This window comes from Accipiter gentilis, unplaced genomic scaffold (genome assembly GCF_929443795.1).
Source record: "Accipiter gentilis unplaced genomic scaffold, bAccGen1.1, whole genome shotgun sequence".
Classification (NCBI taxonomy): Eukaryota; Metazoa; Chordata; class Aves; order Accipitriformes; family Accipitridae; genus Astur; species Astur gentilis.
In genome coordinates, this window is record NW_026061141.1 from 1,375,963 (window position 1) to 1,390,000 (window position 14,038).

A 14,038-nucleotide genomic window follows, 5' to 3' on the forward strand; every position below is an offset into this window, starting at 1 on the left:
AGCATCGGGCTGGTGTACGGTGAGGCCATCGTTGCCTCTGTGGGGACGCCCACGGAAAGCTGGCACCTACCGATTGCTGGGCTGAGTTCGTGGAGCAAGATGGCACAAGAATGTATAGATGGTTCATTTTCCTCATGGTCTGGGTCATTAGGGGTAACGGGTTGGCTCAAAGAATTATGGGCATTATTGTAGTTACTGTGATTTTAGCTATTGTAACAGTTTTACCTTGTTCAGCTTATTAAGGAAAATGGCATCCCAAGTTATTAAGCAAGCCTGGATTGCTCAAAAACAAAAAGAGGGAGAAAGATTTAAACGGAGACCTACAGTGGATTCAACCTTGTTGTGGTATTACAAATACAGACTTACAGCCGCTGCTGGATTTATTGAGGGGCAGCGATAGCTTAACTTCTACAAGACAACTAAGTGCACCGGGACGGCAAGCCTTGACAGCAATTGGACAAAAAAATCACATCATCCATGTCTGGCAGATACGTTCCTGATTTACCCATAAATTTGAAACCTTATGCTGAGATTGATATGGAACACACTGACTGTAGTAAGCAGCATGACAGTGACACCGGTGATTGATCCACATCGGTTAACACCATGGGACAGTAAGAACGTTTGGGTGTCACTAGCTAAAGCTATTAATCAAACCTCTTTTTGTGTGCTTATGTATTTTATTAGGTATAATGTTGTTTTTACTGTGTTTAATTAATTGTGTTCACAGATCTTTGCAAAGGGCAATACAGCAGGTGTTAAAATTTTACCTCAATCTATATACAAACAAATAGATTGGCTGAAGAAACATACACAAAGATCCAGCAAGAAACTAGTTGGTTTGATGGAGTGTTACAATCAATATTCGGCGGGATAACACTATGGGTAATGTCATTGATTAAGGAAGCCTTATGATGGTTGGGTATATTGATATTAATCTGTGTAATAGTTAGAATTCCGTATGGGTGCATGATAAAAGGAGTCTCAAAGCTGACACACCAAGCTCTACTCGCACAAAAAGAAAAAGGGGGAATTGTTGGAAATTGGCTTCATGAAAAAGGACATGGGTCTATAGAAGAGCTGTGCGAGCAGAGTTCTGTGTGAAAGAATGTCAGTTTGAGCAGCAAGACTAGGCCTTGGCCGAAAATAGCTGGCTTTGCTGATATCAGGAGAAAAACAGGGACAGTGTGACCTTGGCATAACTTCATAAGTAACTTTTGAAGAAGTTCCCATGAGAAAGCTACGGAACACGCATAGCTGCAAATCACAAGTGGGTGTGTTTTAGTAATGAATAAACATTAGCAATTTGCCATTGTTGTCCAGGCCCATTGCCTTTTCCAGTCTGGCCCATTTCCAGCTTGGAGGTGCTCTTAGGATTAGTCTGGAGGCAAAGATCACACTGTTGTGCGATCACACTGCCTCACCGTGGCGTATAAATTCCTAGCCACAATTTCTCCTATCAGATGATTATACAGGGCTTCTGTTCCCCAATGTCTTTTCCTATGTTCCTCCCCTATCAAATGCCGTAATAAGCAAGAGGGAACGATTAGCTTTCCCTGTGGGGTATGAGCCCACCCCTCTTCATTATATGACCCTTCTAAACCTGTAATGAGCTTTTGATCTTCCTTAGTGTATTCTGGCTTACCTTCTAGGGAAATCCACCTATCAGGAATTAAGGCCCCTTCTGTTTTTACCTGTGTTTTGGCCACTTGTTTTGCCTCTCTGTCCGCCAGCTCGTTCCCTTTTTCCAAATCTGAGCTCGCTTTCTGGTGTGCCTTAATATGCATAATTGCTACTTTCTTAGGGAGCTGGACAGCTTCCAGTAACTTCAGAATTTCTTCTGCGTGTTTGATATTTTTCCCTTGAGAACTCACTAGTCCTCTCTCCTTCCAAATTGCTCCACGTGCGTGTACAACTCCAAAGGCATATTTTGAGTCTGTATAAATGTTCACAACTTTGCCCTGGGCCAATTCCAGGGCGCGGGTTAGAGCAATTATTTCTGCCTTCTGTGCGGAGGTGTTCCCGGGCAAAGCCCCCGATTCTGTTACCTCTTGGCTGGCAGTGACGGCATATCCCGCATGTCGATTACTGTTTAGGACGTAACTGCTTCCGTCTGTGAAGCGAGTTTCCCCGTTTTCCATGGGGCCGTCTTTCACGTCTGGGCAACTGGCGTACGTTGCTTCGATGGTTTCCAAACGGTCACGATGTACCGGTTCTCCTGTGTTCCTGCTGAGAAAAGAAGCTGGGTTGACAATGTTAGCGACTACAATCTCCACGTCATCCCGCGCTACCAATATAGCTTGATATCTCAGGAATCTTTGTGGAGAGAGCCAGTGTCCGCCTTTTGCTTCCGGTACTGCTGATACTGCGTGAGACACCAGAACAGTCATCTTCTGGCCCAGAGTAAACTTTCGGGCTTCCTGTGTATTTAGTATCACAGCCGCAACCGCCCGCAGGCATCCAGGCCAACCTTTTGCAGTCGTGCCTAACTGCTTAGAGAGGTAGGCAACTGCCCATCGATACGGGCCCAGGTTTTGTGCTAATATTCCCAGAGCAATGCCCTGCTTCTCATGGGAGTAAAGAAGAAACAGCTTACTCGCATCTGGGAGTCCTAAGGCCAGGGCCGACATCAAAGCCTTTTTCGGTAGCTCAAAGGCTCGTTCGGTCTCCTTATTCCACTCAAGGTGTTTCTGCTTAGTGGCTGTCAACGCATACAGTGGTTTAACAAGCAATCCGTAATTATAGATCCACAATCGGCACCACCCTGTCATTCCCAGAAAAGTCCATAACTCTTCTACTGTCTGAGGTCTCCCAGTTTGACATATTGCCTCTTTACAGGCCTGTCCCAAAGGTCTTTGTCCCGCACTAATTTCATAGCCCAAATAATTCACTTTGCCTTGCATTACCTGTGCCTTTTGCTTGGATACCCGGTACCCCTGAAGTCCCAGGAAATTCAACAGACTCGCCGCCCACGTCGTACAATCTTTCTCTGTTTTGGTGGCGATCGGGATATCATCCACATACTGCAACAGCTTCCCCTCCTCAGACGGGGTTTCCCAGGATTCCAAGTCTTTCGCAAACCGATTGCCAAAAACGGTAGGCCTATTCTTAAATCCTTGTGGCAAGGCCGTCCAAGTGAGCTGGGTCTTTCGACCGCTCTTGGGCTTTTCCCATTCAAATGTGAGTAAGTTTTGCCTGGCTTCATGGAGAGGGAGGCAAACGAAAGCATCCTTCAAATCTAAAACACTAAACCAAGTCAATTCAGGTGTTAGCACGGTTAACAGAGTCTATGGGTTCGCCGCTACCGGGTAAAGATCTTCAGTTATCTTATTCACCGCCCATAAGTCTTGGACCACCCAATATGACCCATCGGGCTTCCGAACAGGTAATATAGGGGGATTGAATTCAGACTCACACTCTTTTAATAGTCCCAACTGCAAAAATTTTTCTATCACCGGCCGGATTCCTTCTCTGTCTTTCTTCTTTAGGGGATATTGTTTAATTCTTACCAGCTTTTGGCCTTCCTTGATCCTAACTTCAACAGGTGGAGCACTTTTCGCTCTTCCAGGTGCATCGGTAGCCCATACCCCCGGGTACACTTGCTTTAAGATGTCCTCATTAATGATTCCTTCTAGGGGGAGACTGGTTAAGGTTAGGCTCAATATTTGAATATTTTGCTGATCTTTTACCTCCAGAGTAATTTCTCCCTTCTTGAATACAATTTTTGCTCCCAATGGTTCCAACAAGTCCCTTCCCAAAAGGGCCTTTGGGGAGTTCGGCATATATAAAAATTTATGAATGCCCCACTGTTTTCCTAATTTATATTCTAAAGGTTTACAAAACTATGCCTTTTCACTTTGGCCAGTCGCTCCTTTCACCGTGACATAATCATTCCCCGGGGCATCAAAGCCTGATTCAAAACCGAGTATGTTGCTCCTGTATCTACCAAAAATTCTACCTCTTGTTCTGTTTTCCCTAGCTTAATTATAACCAGTGGATCCGCTAGGGTAGATTCCCCAGGTTCTCGTCAGTCTCCCTTCACAGAGGCTACTGTTCTTCCTGTTTGAGCCCTCTGATGCTCCTTGTTCCCTGGGCATTCCCTCTACCAATGACTGAATTTCTTACACAAAGCGCATTGATCCTTGCCCAGTCGGGGCAAGTCTCGTCTAGGCCCTCTTCCCCTTTCTTCCCGAATAACAGCCATTAATTTCCTTTGTCCTTGCCTATATCCTTCTTCTCTGTTACTAAACACCCTCCGTGCTTTTGTGGTACAGAACAGAGATGTAGCAAGAAAGGAAAAAAAAGAAGGGAGGGAGAACAAAGGGAGAGAGACACAAAGACTGGAAGAAGGACAAAGGGATGGCAGAAGAAAAAAATAGTGATAGGCTACAGGACAGAGATGGAGGAGTTCCAAAAAGACACAGGGAGCATGACAGAACGAGAGTGAGAAACAAGGGACAGAGCAGGACAGCACTGGAGGAAAAAACAACTGTGATTGATAGGCTGCGAGAGAGACATGGAGGAAGAGAGAAAAGAGAAGGGACAGCTAGCTGGAGAGGGGGATACAGTTAGAAAGGATGGAAGAGGGAAGGGAACAGAGAGAAATACAGAAAAGATGGCAAGAGGAAGCAAGGCAGAGGGACAGCAATAGAAGAAACAAGGGACAGGGATCTGGACAGATGAAGAAAAAAGCAGGAGAAACATACAACATGATACGGTGGGACAGAAAGTAACACAGAGCGTCAGATGATAATAATGACAAGAGATAGAGAGAGACTATGAAAAGCACAGGAGGTTGGAGAGAGAGAGAAGACATGAATGAAAAGAGTAGAGAGCACCACAAAGGGTCAGGGAAAGAGAAGGACAACAGAATAAAAAAACCCCTCACATATTACACACATGTTATCCACTCATCAAGCCCATTTCAGAGTTACACAGTACCTCAGCCCCTTTAAGAAAAGTAACACATGCGCCCGAGCCCATTTCGGCGCCGCACCACGCCCGAGCCCATTTCACGGGTCTCTACCTACAGCTCCAATTTCAAAGTTCTGCAATCACTAGAGGAAGGAATGCACCCCCTTTCCATTAACCCAGCAGCAGCTACATTTACCTCAAGGTATCTACAACTCGCCCTTGGATGCCTAATTCCAACAGACACTTTCACTTACTTCAACAGCTAAGTTTACCTATGGGCACTAAACGCCCATGCTTCCCTCTACGCTTCCCTTTGTGATTGCCATTAGTACTGTAATTCCCACAAGGACACATAATTACCTGTCTTTTTTACATTTTATTTTTAGTGCTTCATTTGGTCCATTACTCATTCCACATAGATTCAGCTATGTCAGTATTTCAATCCAATTCTACAATGTACTTTTTCTACAATATATAGAAAAGACTTATGGCCTCACTCGTCAAATATTTGACACTATTAGATTTAGTCCTCTTTTAATCACTATTTTTACAAATACATGTAAACTCCAAAAATTTAGCATTACCTGAAGAAGAAATGCCACTATTTAGTACCTGCAATGCTCTACGGAGTGGTCTTTTCCACATTCCTCGCTCCCATTACATACATCGCTGCACATCCAGAAGTTTTACTCCCTGAGGTGACATTACCGCCATGATCCCTGTTCCCGGGCACCAAACGAGTGACCTCCAATCATCTTGACAGACCGTCCACTTCCACACCTCGACACAAAACCAGAAATTGAAAAATATCATTACATCACAAGCTACAAAGAGCAACCAAATATTTTACAAACCCACCACAGACAAATACAGTTACACTCACGCACTTCACAACCCTGGCCTACTCCATGCTGGCCATCTAGTCCAACTCCCCCCACAAAATCCTCAACTGTCTTCCAAAGACCATCCACCGAACAACATATCTCTCTGTGCTGACTGGCAATTACCAGGTTCCAGGGGAGCGCTCCACAGGAACACCGTTCCCGGGAGCCTTGGAAAAAAACAAACAAACAAACAAACAAACAAAAAAATCGCCCTGCCTTTGAAAACCCAGGCCCGAGGCAGACCCCAGTCCAAACATTGGCGATCAACATTGCCTCATGGAGCAGCTGGGACCAGGGAAAAGAAAAAATAAATGGGGCAGGGGAGGACACACCAAAAACCAACCCATATCCCAGCTGGGGTTTTTTATTCTAAGTTTGGGGTTTTTTTCCTAATTCCCTGAAAAACATCTCAACTCTACATCCAACCTGAAAGGAAAAAAAACCAAAAAGGCTTAACCACAGAACCCTACAAGGTTAGAGACATTCACAACACACCACTCGTTCAGATCACATGAACGCCAGCCCTCACTCTCAACTCATCCATCATACCGTCCACAGGCCTCAAGAGGCCGTCACCCCGTCTGCAGCAGCAGGGGCCTCAAAAAAGCACCCTACCTGCAAAAACCCAGGCCCCAGCCCAACCTCCTTCCAACCAACCTCCCCACAAACTGCCCTTCCGTTACACCAACATTTCAACACGCACCATCATCTCCACCATCCGTGCATTTTCAACCCGATAATTAGCTTTCACAGTGCCACGTGTCACAGTCCAACCTCCGTAGCGCCATGTCACCTAAACGCAAGGTTCCTTCAAGCACCTCTCGTGCCCTGTCATCACCTGCAAAAACAACACACAAAGCTTGTCAACAGACACTTCATCCTCGAGAGAGAAGTCCTCCACCACTCCCCTACCCTGCTTCCCACCTATTCCAAAAATAACACATCCTCACAGCCAGTGTCCTCCATGACACTTGAAAAAACCAGAGCATCACAAACACAGAGCTGTCCCAAAGTTACCGATCGCTCCAAGACCCATCACGCTGCTACTTAGACCTCAAGGCCTTGACCATTTCTAGAGACTTGCCACAAAGCATCTGCATAAACAAGATGAACACCATTGCCCAGTTCCTGCCTTACTCAATGCTAGTTCACAGTCCAATTGCGATCCCCTCAACTCTGCATGCAAAGAGCCCGAAGTCATTAAACCTTCTACGCTGCCTCTACAATGCCATACAAGACACACACAAACATAGAGCCATGTAATTCACATGCAAATGTAATGCCATACAAGGCAGTACTCTTACCTCAGTCAAGGCAAAACAACTCAGAGCCTTGCCATACCAGACAAAACAGAACAGGGCCAATGCAAGAGACTCTCACGTGACAGTCAATACAAGTACAGACCAAAACAATACAAAACCAATACAGAACCATAGAAGGCAAGGCAGTCTCAGGTGGCAATCCATACAAGTACAGAGCACTGCAATACAAAACACAATGCAGGGCCAGGCAATGCGAGACAGTCTCACATGACAGTTGATACAAATACACAACAAAACACCACAGGGCAAAGGCAAATACAGACCAATACAATGCAAGAAAACTGCAAAACACAGCAAAGCAAAGCAGTCTCATAGAGCCACCGGATGCATCTTCCTTCAGAGTCCACTCACGGACTCAACTCCTTACAGTGCTCTGCTGCCTTCCCCCATCGCTCTGTGGGACACATCCTGTCCCTCCACATCTGAAAAAAAAACCCAAACAAACATATTGAATGAGTCACCTGGATGCAGAGCAAGAGCTTCACAACTCCAGAGGTCTTGATTCCATCTACAAAGACCATCTGGAATGCAGCTACAGCCTGTCATTTTAAAAACAACAAAAAAAAAAAAACAACACACAACCAAAAAACAAACAAAAAACCAACACAAAAACCCAACACACACACCCCCCTGCCCACTGTAGGGTTCAATTATATGGAACTTAGTTACTGGCCCTGAAAGTAGCTCATGGTCACAAGAGAGTTCCAGACACCTTTGAAGGCTCTGAACAGAACAAACAAGAAGATAGAAGAAGAAAGATCCCAATTAGAAAAACACAGGTGCACATTCCACAATAAAGGGAACTTGGCACAACCGACCTCAATTCAGGGGCTTATCTCGACCAGTTGGACTAAGACAAGTTTTGCATGCTCTAACATAGCCAATTATATCCTGTGTGTATGCACGTGTACAGAGCGAGTATAACTAACTGTATCTTATGTTTCTACGCGTGGACAGTATCGATGTAACCAATCACCGCTTACGCTTGTGCGCGTGGACACCACATGCTTGCGTGCAGCAGCCAATCAAAGCTTCTAAACAACTTAGAGAATTGTGTAAGAATGATCAGCTAAGCTCAATAAAGGGGCGACTTTGATCATCATACTGGTGTTCTATCATCCGGGCCCCGCACGGAGTAACCCTAAACCCTACACCCCACCAACCAAAAAAACCCAGGGCCAAACTTGGAGCCCATCACGTGCAAGTCTTAACACCTTAGAGACTCAAATCCGCTTCACTGCCCCTCAACAACCCCTGCCACACGGCTCCAATTGTCTCCGTGAAACACTATCGGCACGGCTGTCCGCGCAGGCCGCTGATGGCTACTCGAGCCGAGATGACTGTACAACCCTCGCCTAAACGGTCTAGGCACATCAACGTTTCACCCGTAGACTCTTATCGCTGTTCCACCTACCCCTGACTCCACACCCTCCCAGGCAGAGCAGCTCCAAGCCAAGCACACCGTGTGCAGAACGTCACCACGTGGAACGCCACCAACGAGGTGATTCAACGAGAGAGAAAACTCTCAGCAAGAAGAATGACCCCCGGACGGGAGGCGCCGTCGGGCAAGATGACCTACGGGGCCGCAACCGCGAGGCCAGGAGGCTCCACAGCAGACCCAGAGGAGTCAAACGGAGCGGCCCGTTACAAGACAGCACTGTCAAAACCCAGACGACAGATGCGCCAGAAGCCTGGCATCGAGACCTAAGGATGTCAGGATGCGGGGAAGAAGTCCCACTCCGAGAAAACGGACGGCTAGAGAGCAGAGCTGCCGATGCAGGCTGAAAAAATGCTGCCATAGAGCACTGACCGGAACCCGCCAAGACCGATCCATGCTTTAGAGCTCCGAGCGCAAGAAAAGAAGCACCCGATTGGCACCGGGCCAATGAGTAAGAGCATTCAAAACCCTAGGGACAGCACCCGAAGCGCATGCCTCGCTCCTCTGGCGCAAAGCGCGACAAGGACATCGAGACCCGAGGAAGGTCTAAGCGCACAAGACAGACTACACAAACTACACGCCACCGCGGACACGGGCTGGAACTGCCCTGCCCGGCACACACGGGTCTCGTGCTGAAAAGCAACCCGCTCCCTTCTCCTGCGCAAAGGCGACTGCTTTGGGACAGCCCTCTCTCCTGCGCTAACTTTAAAACTCCTCCCTGCTATTCCCAGCTTTGTCCCTTCCTCTCAGCCTGGTCCCTCAACTTAGCTTTCAGAGGGCTGAGGGTCCAAATCCATCCTCCACAAAACCACACGGGCTAACTGGGATGTTCCTCAAGGGGAACATTGCTCTTCAACATCTGCAATGAAAAAAACAAACACAAACAAATCAGAAAAGGGAGTAAGCATCCCGCTGGCCAACGCCAACTACTTCCCCAACTCCCCCCTCCTCACAAGTGCCACCGTGTTCACTTCCCCACTCATTCCAGACTCAGACCCTGCAGCCATCATCACTCGTGGTATCTAAGGTACCGAGAGAAACCACATTAGCGTGGCACTCGTGAGAAGCCATCGGCCCCACGCTCCTCCTCGCTAATCCACAGCTCACCTGAAACGCTCATCCAATTCAAAGATAGCCCACACAGCACCTCCACAACAGAAGGTAAAGGCTGAACCGAGCAGCCCCATAATACTTTGCTATTCAACACCGACCCGGCCGACGACCGCCTCACCTTCTCGGACCGCTCACCGGCATGCAGCTTTTCGGGAGACCTTATAGCAGACTTCACGGTACGTAAAGGATGCCTATAAGAAACCTGCAGAGGGACTTTTTACAAGGGAGTACAGCCATAGGACAAGGCGGTAACGGCTTTAGTCCTAAGGAGGGTACATTTAGTTTAGGCGTTAGGAAGACGTTTCTCACTAGGGGTGGCGAGGCACTGGAACGCGTTGCCCAGAGAACCTGCGGATGCTCCCTCCCTGGAAGCATTCAAGGCCAAGTCAGATGGGGCTTTCAGCAACCTGGTCTTGCGGACGGCGTCCGTGGGGGAGGGTTGGAACTAGAGGATCTTTATGGTGCCTTCCAACCCAAACCATTCTACGATTCTATGACATTCAAATCCAACTGCAAAACTCCTCTGAGAAGGGCTGGTGAACCCTCCTCCCTTTCCCCAGCAGTCCCAAAACTTAAGAAACCCCTTTTCTTCTCCTCAACTGTCAGGAAAGGAACCCCACTGCTTCCTGACACCTCCTGCCCTCAATCTGCACTCCTGAACCCCCTTCAGTGGCTACTCCTCAAGAGCCGCTCTTCTGAGCAACATCCCAAATTCTGGGGGCACCCCCTAACCTACAGCTCCCCAGAGACTCTGAGCTCTGCTACATGCCCACAAAAGAAAGTCAAGTCCCAAGCCTTGTAATCTACGAGGGGCCTGCCACCAGCTGCAAAGATTCTAAGGACAACGTGGCATTCTGTGGGCAATGAGGAAAGGCACCCCAAACCCTGAAGGGCACTGTGCCTCACAGCCCTTCTGCTTTCATCAGTAGTACTAAAACTCCATATACAAATACATACAAGATGCTCACCCTAACCCCTGCTAAACAATGTCACCATCAGTCCCGTTAAGAGAGATAACAACTTACACAGCAGAACTGTTAAAAACCCAACGTTCCTTCTTCAATAAAGTTGGGAATTGCAGGAAAACACAATGCATGAAGAATAAAAAAAAAACCAAACAACAAAAAAACCCCCAAACAATGCATACTATTAAACCATCTTTCTACCCCTGAACTGATGCAGAAACTGACACTAGGCCTAGTAGATGTAGAAATAGAACGTATGTTTAGACTCAGTGTATTGCTAAATAAAAGACTCAGGAATTTGTTAGAAGGTTAACAACTGCCTCTGTAAGTTGATTTACATAGACAAGCCAAGGACATAAAGCACAAGATTCCTGTGTCTGTAATATAAGACAAAATAACATGCCCTCTTTGAGGAGGTATTCTGTTTGATAAGAAAATATGTTCTGTCTCTTGTGGTGACTGAGCCAAAAGCTAGGTGATAAGCAGAGAAGTTGTTTGTGGGGCCCAGAAGGGGATCGTACTGCGCAAACTCGTACAACAAAGTTCAAACAGCGGACAAGTGAGGAAGACTATGGAAGACCACCAGAGGACTCCAGAAGACCACCGAAGACCTTCAACACGCATGCATAAAGGACATTTACATATGCTAATGACTTCTCAGAAAATCAATGAATATGTATATTATTTCTCAGAAATTTTATGAATATGTATGTAAGGCAGGTATTTAACCTATACAATTAGTCCCAGCCAGAAAGCACATTTGGAGGAGCGATCCTCCGTTCTTCCAGCGCTGCAATAAAGAATACTTAACTCCATCACTGAATGCTCATTTCGAGAAACAGAACACTCGAAACAAAATTACTGACCTGAAAAAAAGAAAAGGGGAACAAAAAAAGCTGCATACAAGTGTGTCGTGGTTTCAGCCCAGCCGGTAACAAAGGACCACGCAGCCGCATATCATGTCTGCATAAATGTGAGTTTAGTAGGTGTATAGGTAGATACACATTCAGAAATGCACAAGAACTGAAAGGAGTAATCTGTAACTGGTAGACTAAGAACGCTGCAATAGCATGCAATGTAAATCAACATGCACCTATAAGGAAGGGAAGGGAAGTACAGAAACATTCTTCTGGATTTAAAAAAAACCAAAACGCAGCAATGGTAGGAAAAGGTACTTGGAATGTGCCACTTTCAATCCACTGAAACGACGTCTGCAACAGCAGTAAGAACACTGGCAAACTACCTTCTCTGTTCCACAGGGCCTTGAAACCCATACGCATTGTCTGTTGCCAGTTGCCATTAGGAAACAAAGATATTAAATAGGGCAAATCAGAAGTAACTTGAACCAATCCCTCCCACCCAGCTATAAACCAGGACCATATACAGCCCTTGCAGACTACACAAGATCCTGTCTCATTCCAGCCACATCATTAGCATAAGCTGTGCAAACCCATGCAAATCAACAGGTTTTCAGGCATAAAAGCAGACTCCAACAGCAGTTAAGCCACTTCTTACAACTGACAATGTCATACTTCCATCACTGATTATAGCACAAGAACAAAAGAGAATGGGTCTTTATTGTCCTTCATGAACTTGAGGGGCTGCAAGAAACCAGTGAAGTTACAAGCCTGGATTCTGTAACGTCGCTACCAGCATAATTTCCAGATCAAAGATCCGGCCTCCTGTTAAGATCATCAAACATAATTTTGAGCTCAGGGGACAGGTCATCACAACACTATGTTAGGTAGAGTATAAAACCTTATCATCAGATTCTCAGCTAGTTTAAGTCAATGTATTCTCTGTGTTCCGCTGAAGTCAATGAAACTAAACACACTATCATAGGAAAGAGATATTTCAGCACGCCTCAGACCTGGAAAACTATCTTGAAAAATGCCCGTAACTTTTAAACACAAATTCTCTGCACTTCCCATGATCTCTCAACAGCGAGCAGTAGTAAGACCCTAACAGTTACTTGCAACCTATTTCTTGCATAGCATTCATTTTTATTTTAATTTTAAAAGGGGCAACTAATAAATAAGATTTTTGCAGCTACTCACAAAAATCAATAAGCAAAGACATTTGTTCCAAGACTTAAATTTCTTGTATAATTTAAAAAACTATCAAAGCTCTGTAAAGTAAAATAGATACATTTACCTACTAATGTAGGAAACTACAGACAAACTTCAGGAAATGACCAAAGGTGCAGAGGATAGGCTAATGCCTATTAGCATTAGGTAGAAAAACAAGGTAGAAAAGGTAGAAATGCCTATTAGCATTAAGGTAGAAGAACAACAACAACAACAAAAAACCCCCAGAAGTTCTACAGAAAAATGAGTGAGCAGCCCACAGCACTGGCAGACAACAGATTTTTTTATCCCCGCTTCCTCCACCCCTTCTTCTTATCCCCCCACCCCCGTTTTTTTTTTAAAGGAAATAATTATTCTATTCTGAAACATATTGCCAGTGATGCAGTTGAAGCCAAAAGTTTAAATGAGTTCAGGAGAGGATTAACCGAATTCTAAGACATGTGCCAACACAACTGCTATAAAAAGCATCTGCATCATGGTGAAATACAAACAGCTGCTCTGAGAACGACACATTATTCTTCACTAAATTTGCCTTTTACCCTGTTGTATAGTTACTAATGTTGAAAAGAGTCACTGCTGTGCAAGAAACTAAAACTTACAGCGCTTCATGCTTGGGAGAGAACTGTGGCCCATCAGCTCGTGGCTGTGAAGTCTTACAACTTAACACGTTTCAGTTGCACACCAACAAGTTCTGAGGCGGACTGCCGACTGTATTCAATAGTCATAGCTTATGTAGGAGGATATGATAAACTTGACTTATTTGCCTTTAACCGATGCTCCAAATATTTTAAAGTCGTTCTTAAAGTAGGTTACTGGTTTGATTACCCTTCATACAAAACCCTCCTTCAAATGCAGGTTTCTCTTCTCTTCTTTTCAGGTTTAAGGCATGAACAGAAATCACACCTGCATCATCACTGAAATCAGTGCCTATTTTTCAATAAACTTTAGCAGCATCAGAATTCGTCCTCAAGTACCGTTCATAAAGCAAATGCTTCATTCTTCAAAACTTTTTTTAGCAAAGGTTAGTAATGCTGTACCACAGACTCTCACGCCCAGTCACGCATGTTCTTCCCGAGACTGTTACGCAGCTTAGTATTTTAAGAATCGCCATCCTAACTGCGTACCTGATACTACTGGTTCTCCCCTTTTTAAAGTCTGATGTTAAGGAAAAGCTGCAAGTCCTACAAAACCAGGCAGACTTGCTTGTTCTTGCCAAAGAGAAAAAGGTTAAGCATTATTAAAAAATAAGACTATTGCCTACCTTTAAGTATCCATAAGGCTATCAACATGAACCGTATGGTGGCCTGTTAGCATT

The 14,038-nt window shown here is 45.4% G+C and overlaps 2 protein-coding genes across 7 annotated transcripts in view; both read right to left on the reverse strand.

Annotated features, from left to right (window-relative positions):
- LOC126037485 (electroneutral sodium bicarbonate exchanger 1-like) overlaps positions 1-14,038 on the reverse strand; it is a 432,495-nt gene that overhangs the window by 401,991 nt on the left and 16,466 nt on the right. Inside the window, exon 1 of one of the 6 annotated variants that reach the window (XM_049797817.1) lies at positions 2,907-3,277. The exons of the other annotated variants lie outside the window; for them this stretch is intronic. The gene's annotated coding sequence lies outside the window, so the exon portion shown is untranslated. Of the gene's footprint in view, positions 1-2,906; positions 3,278-14,038 lie in introns of those variants that run through there. 6 annotated transcript variants of the gene reach the window in all.
- The window catches only part of LOC126037488 (electroneutral sodium bicarbonate exchanger 1-like), a 105,640-nt gene that overhangs the window by 14,832 nt on the left and 76,770 nt on the right, over positions 1-14,038 (reverse strand). The window lies entirely within an intron of this gene.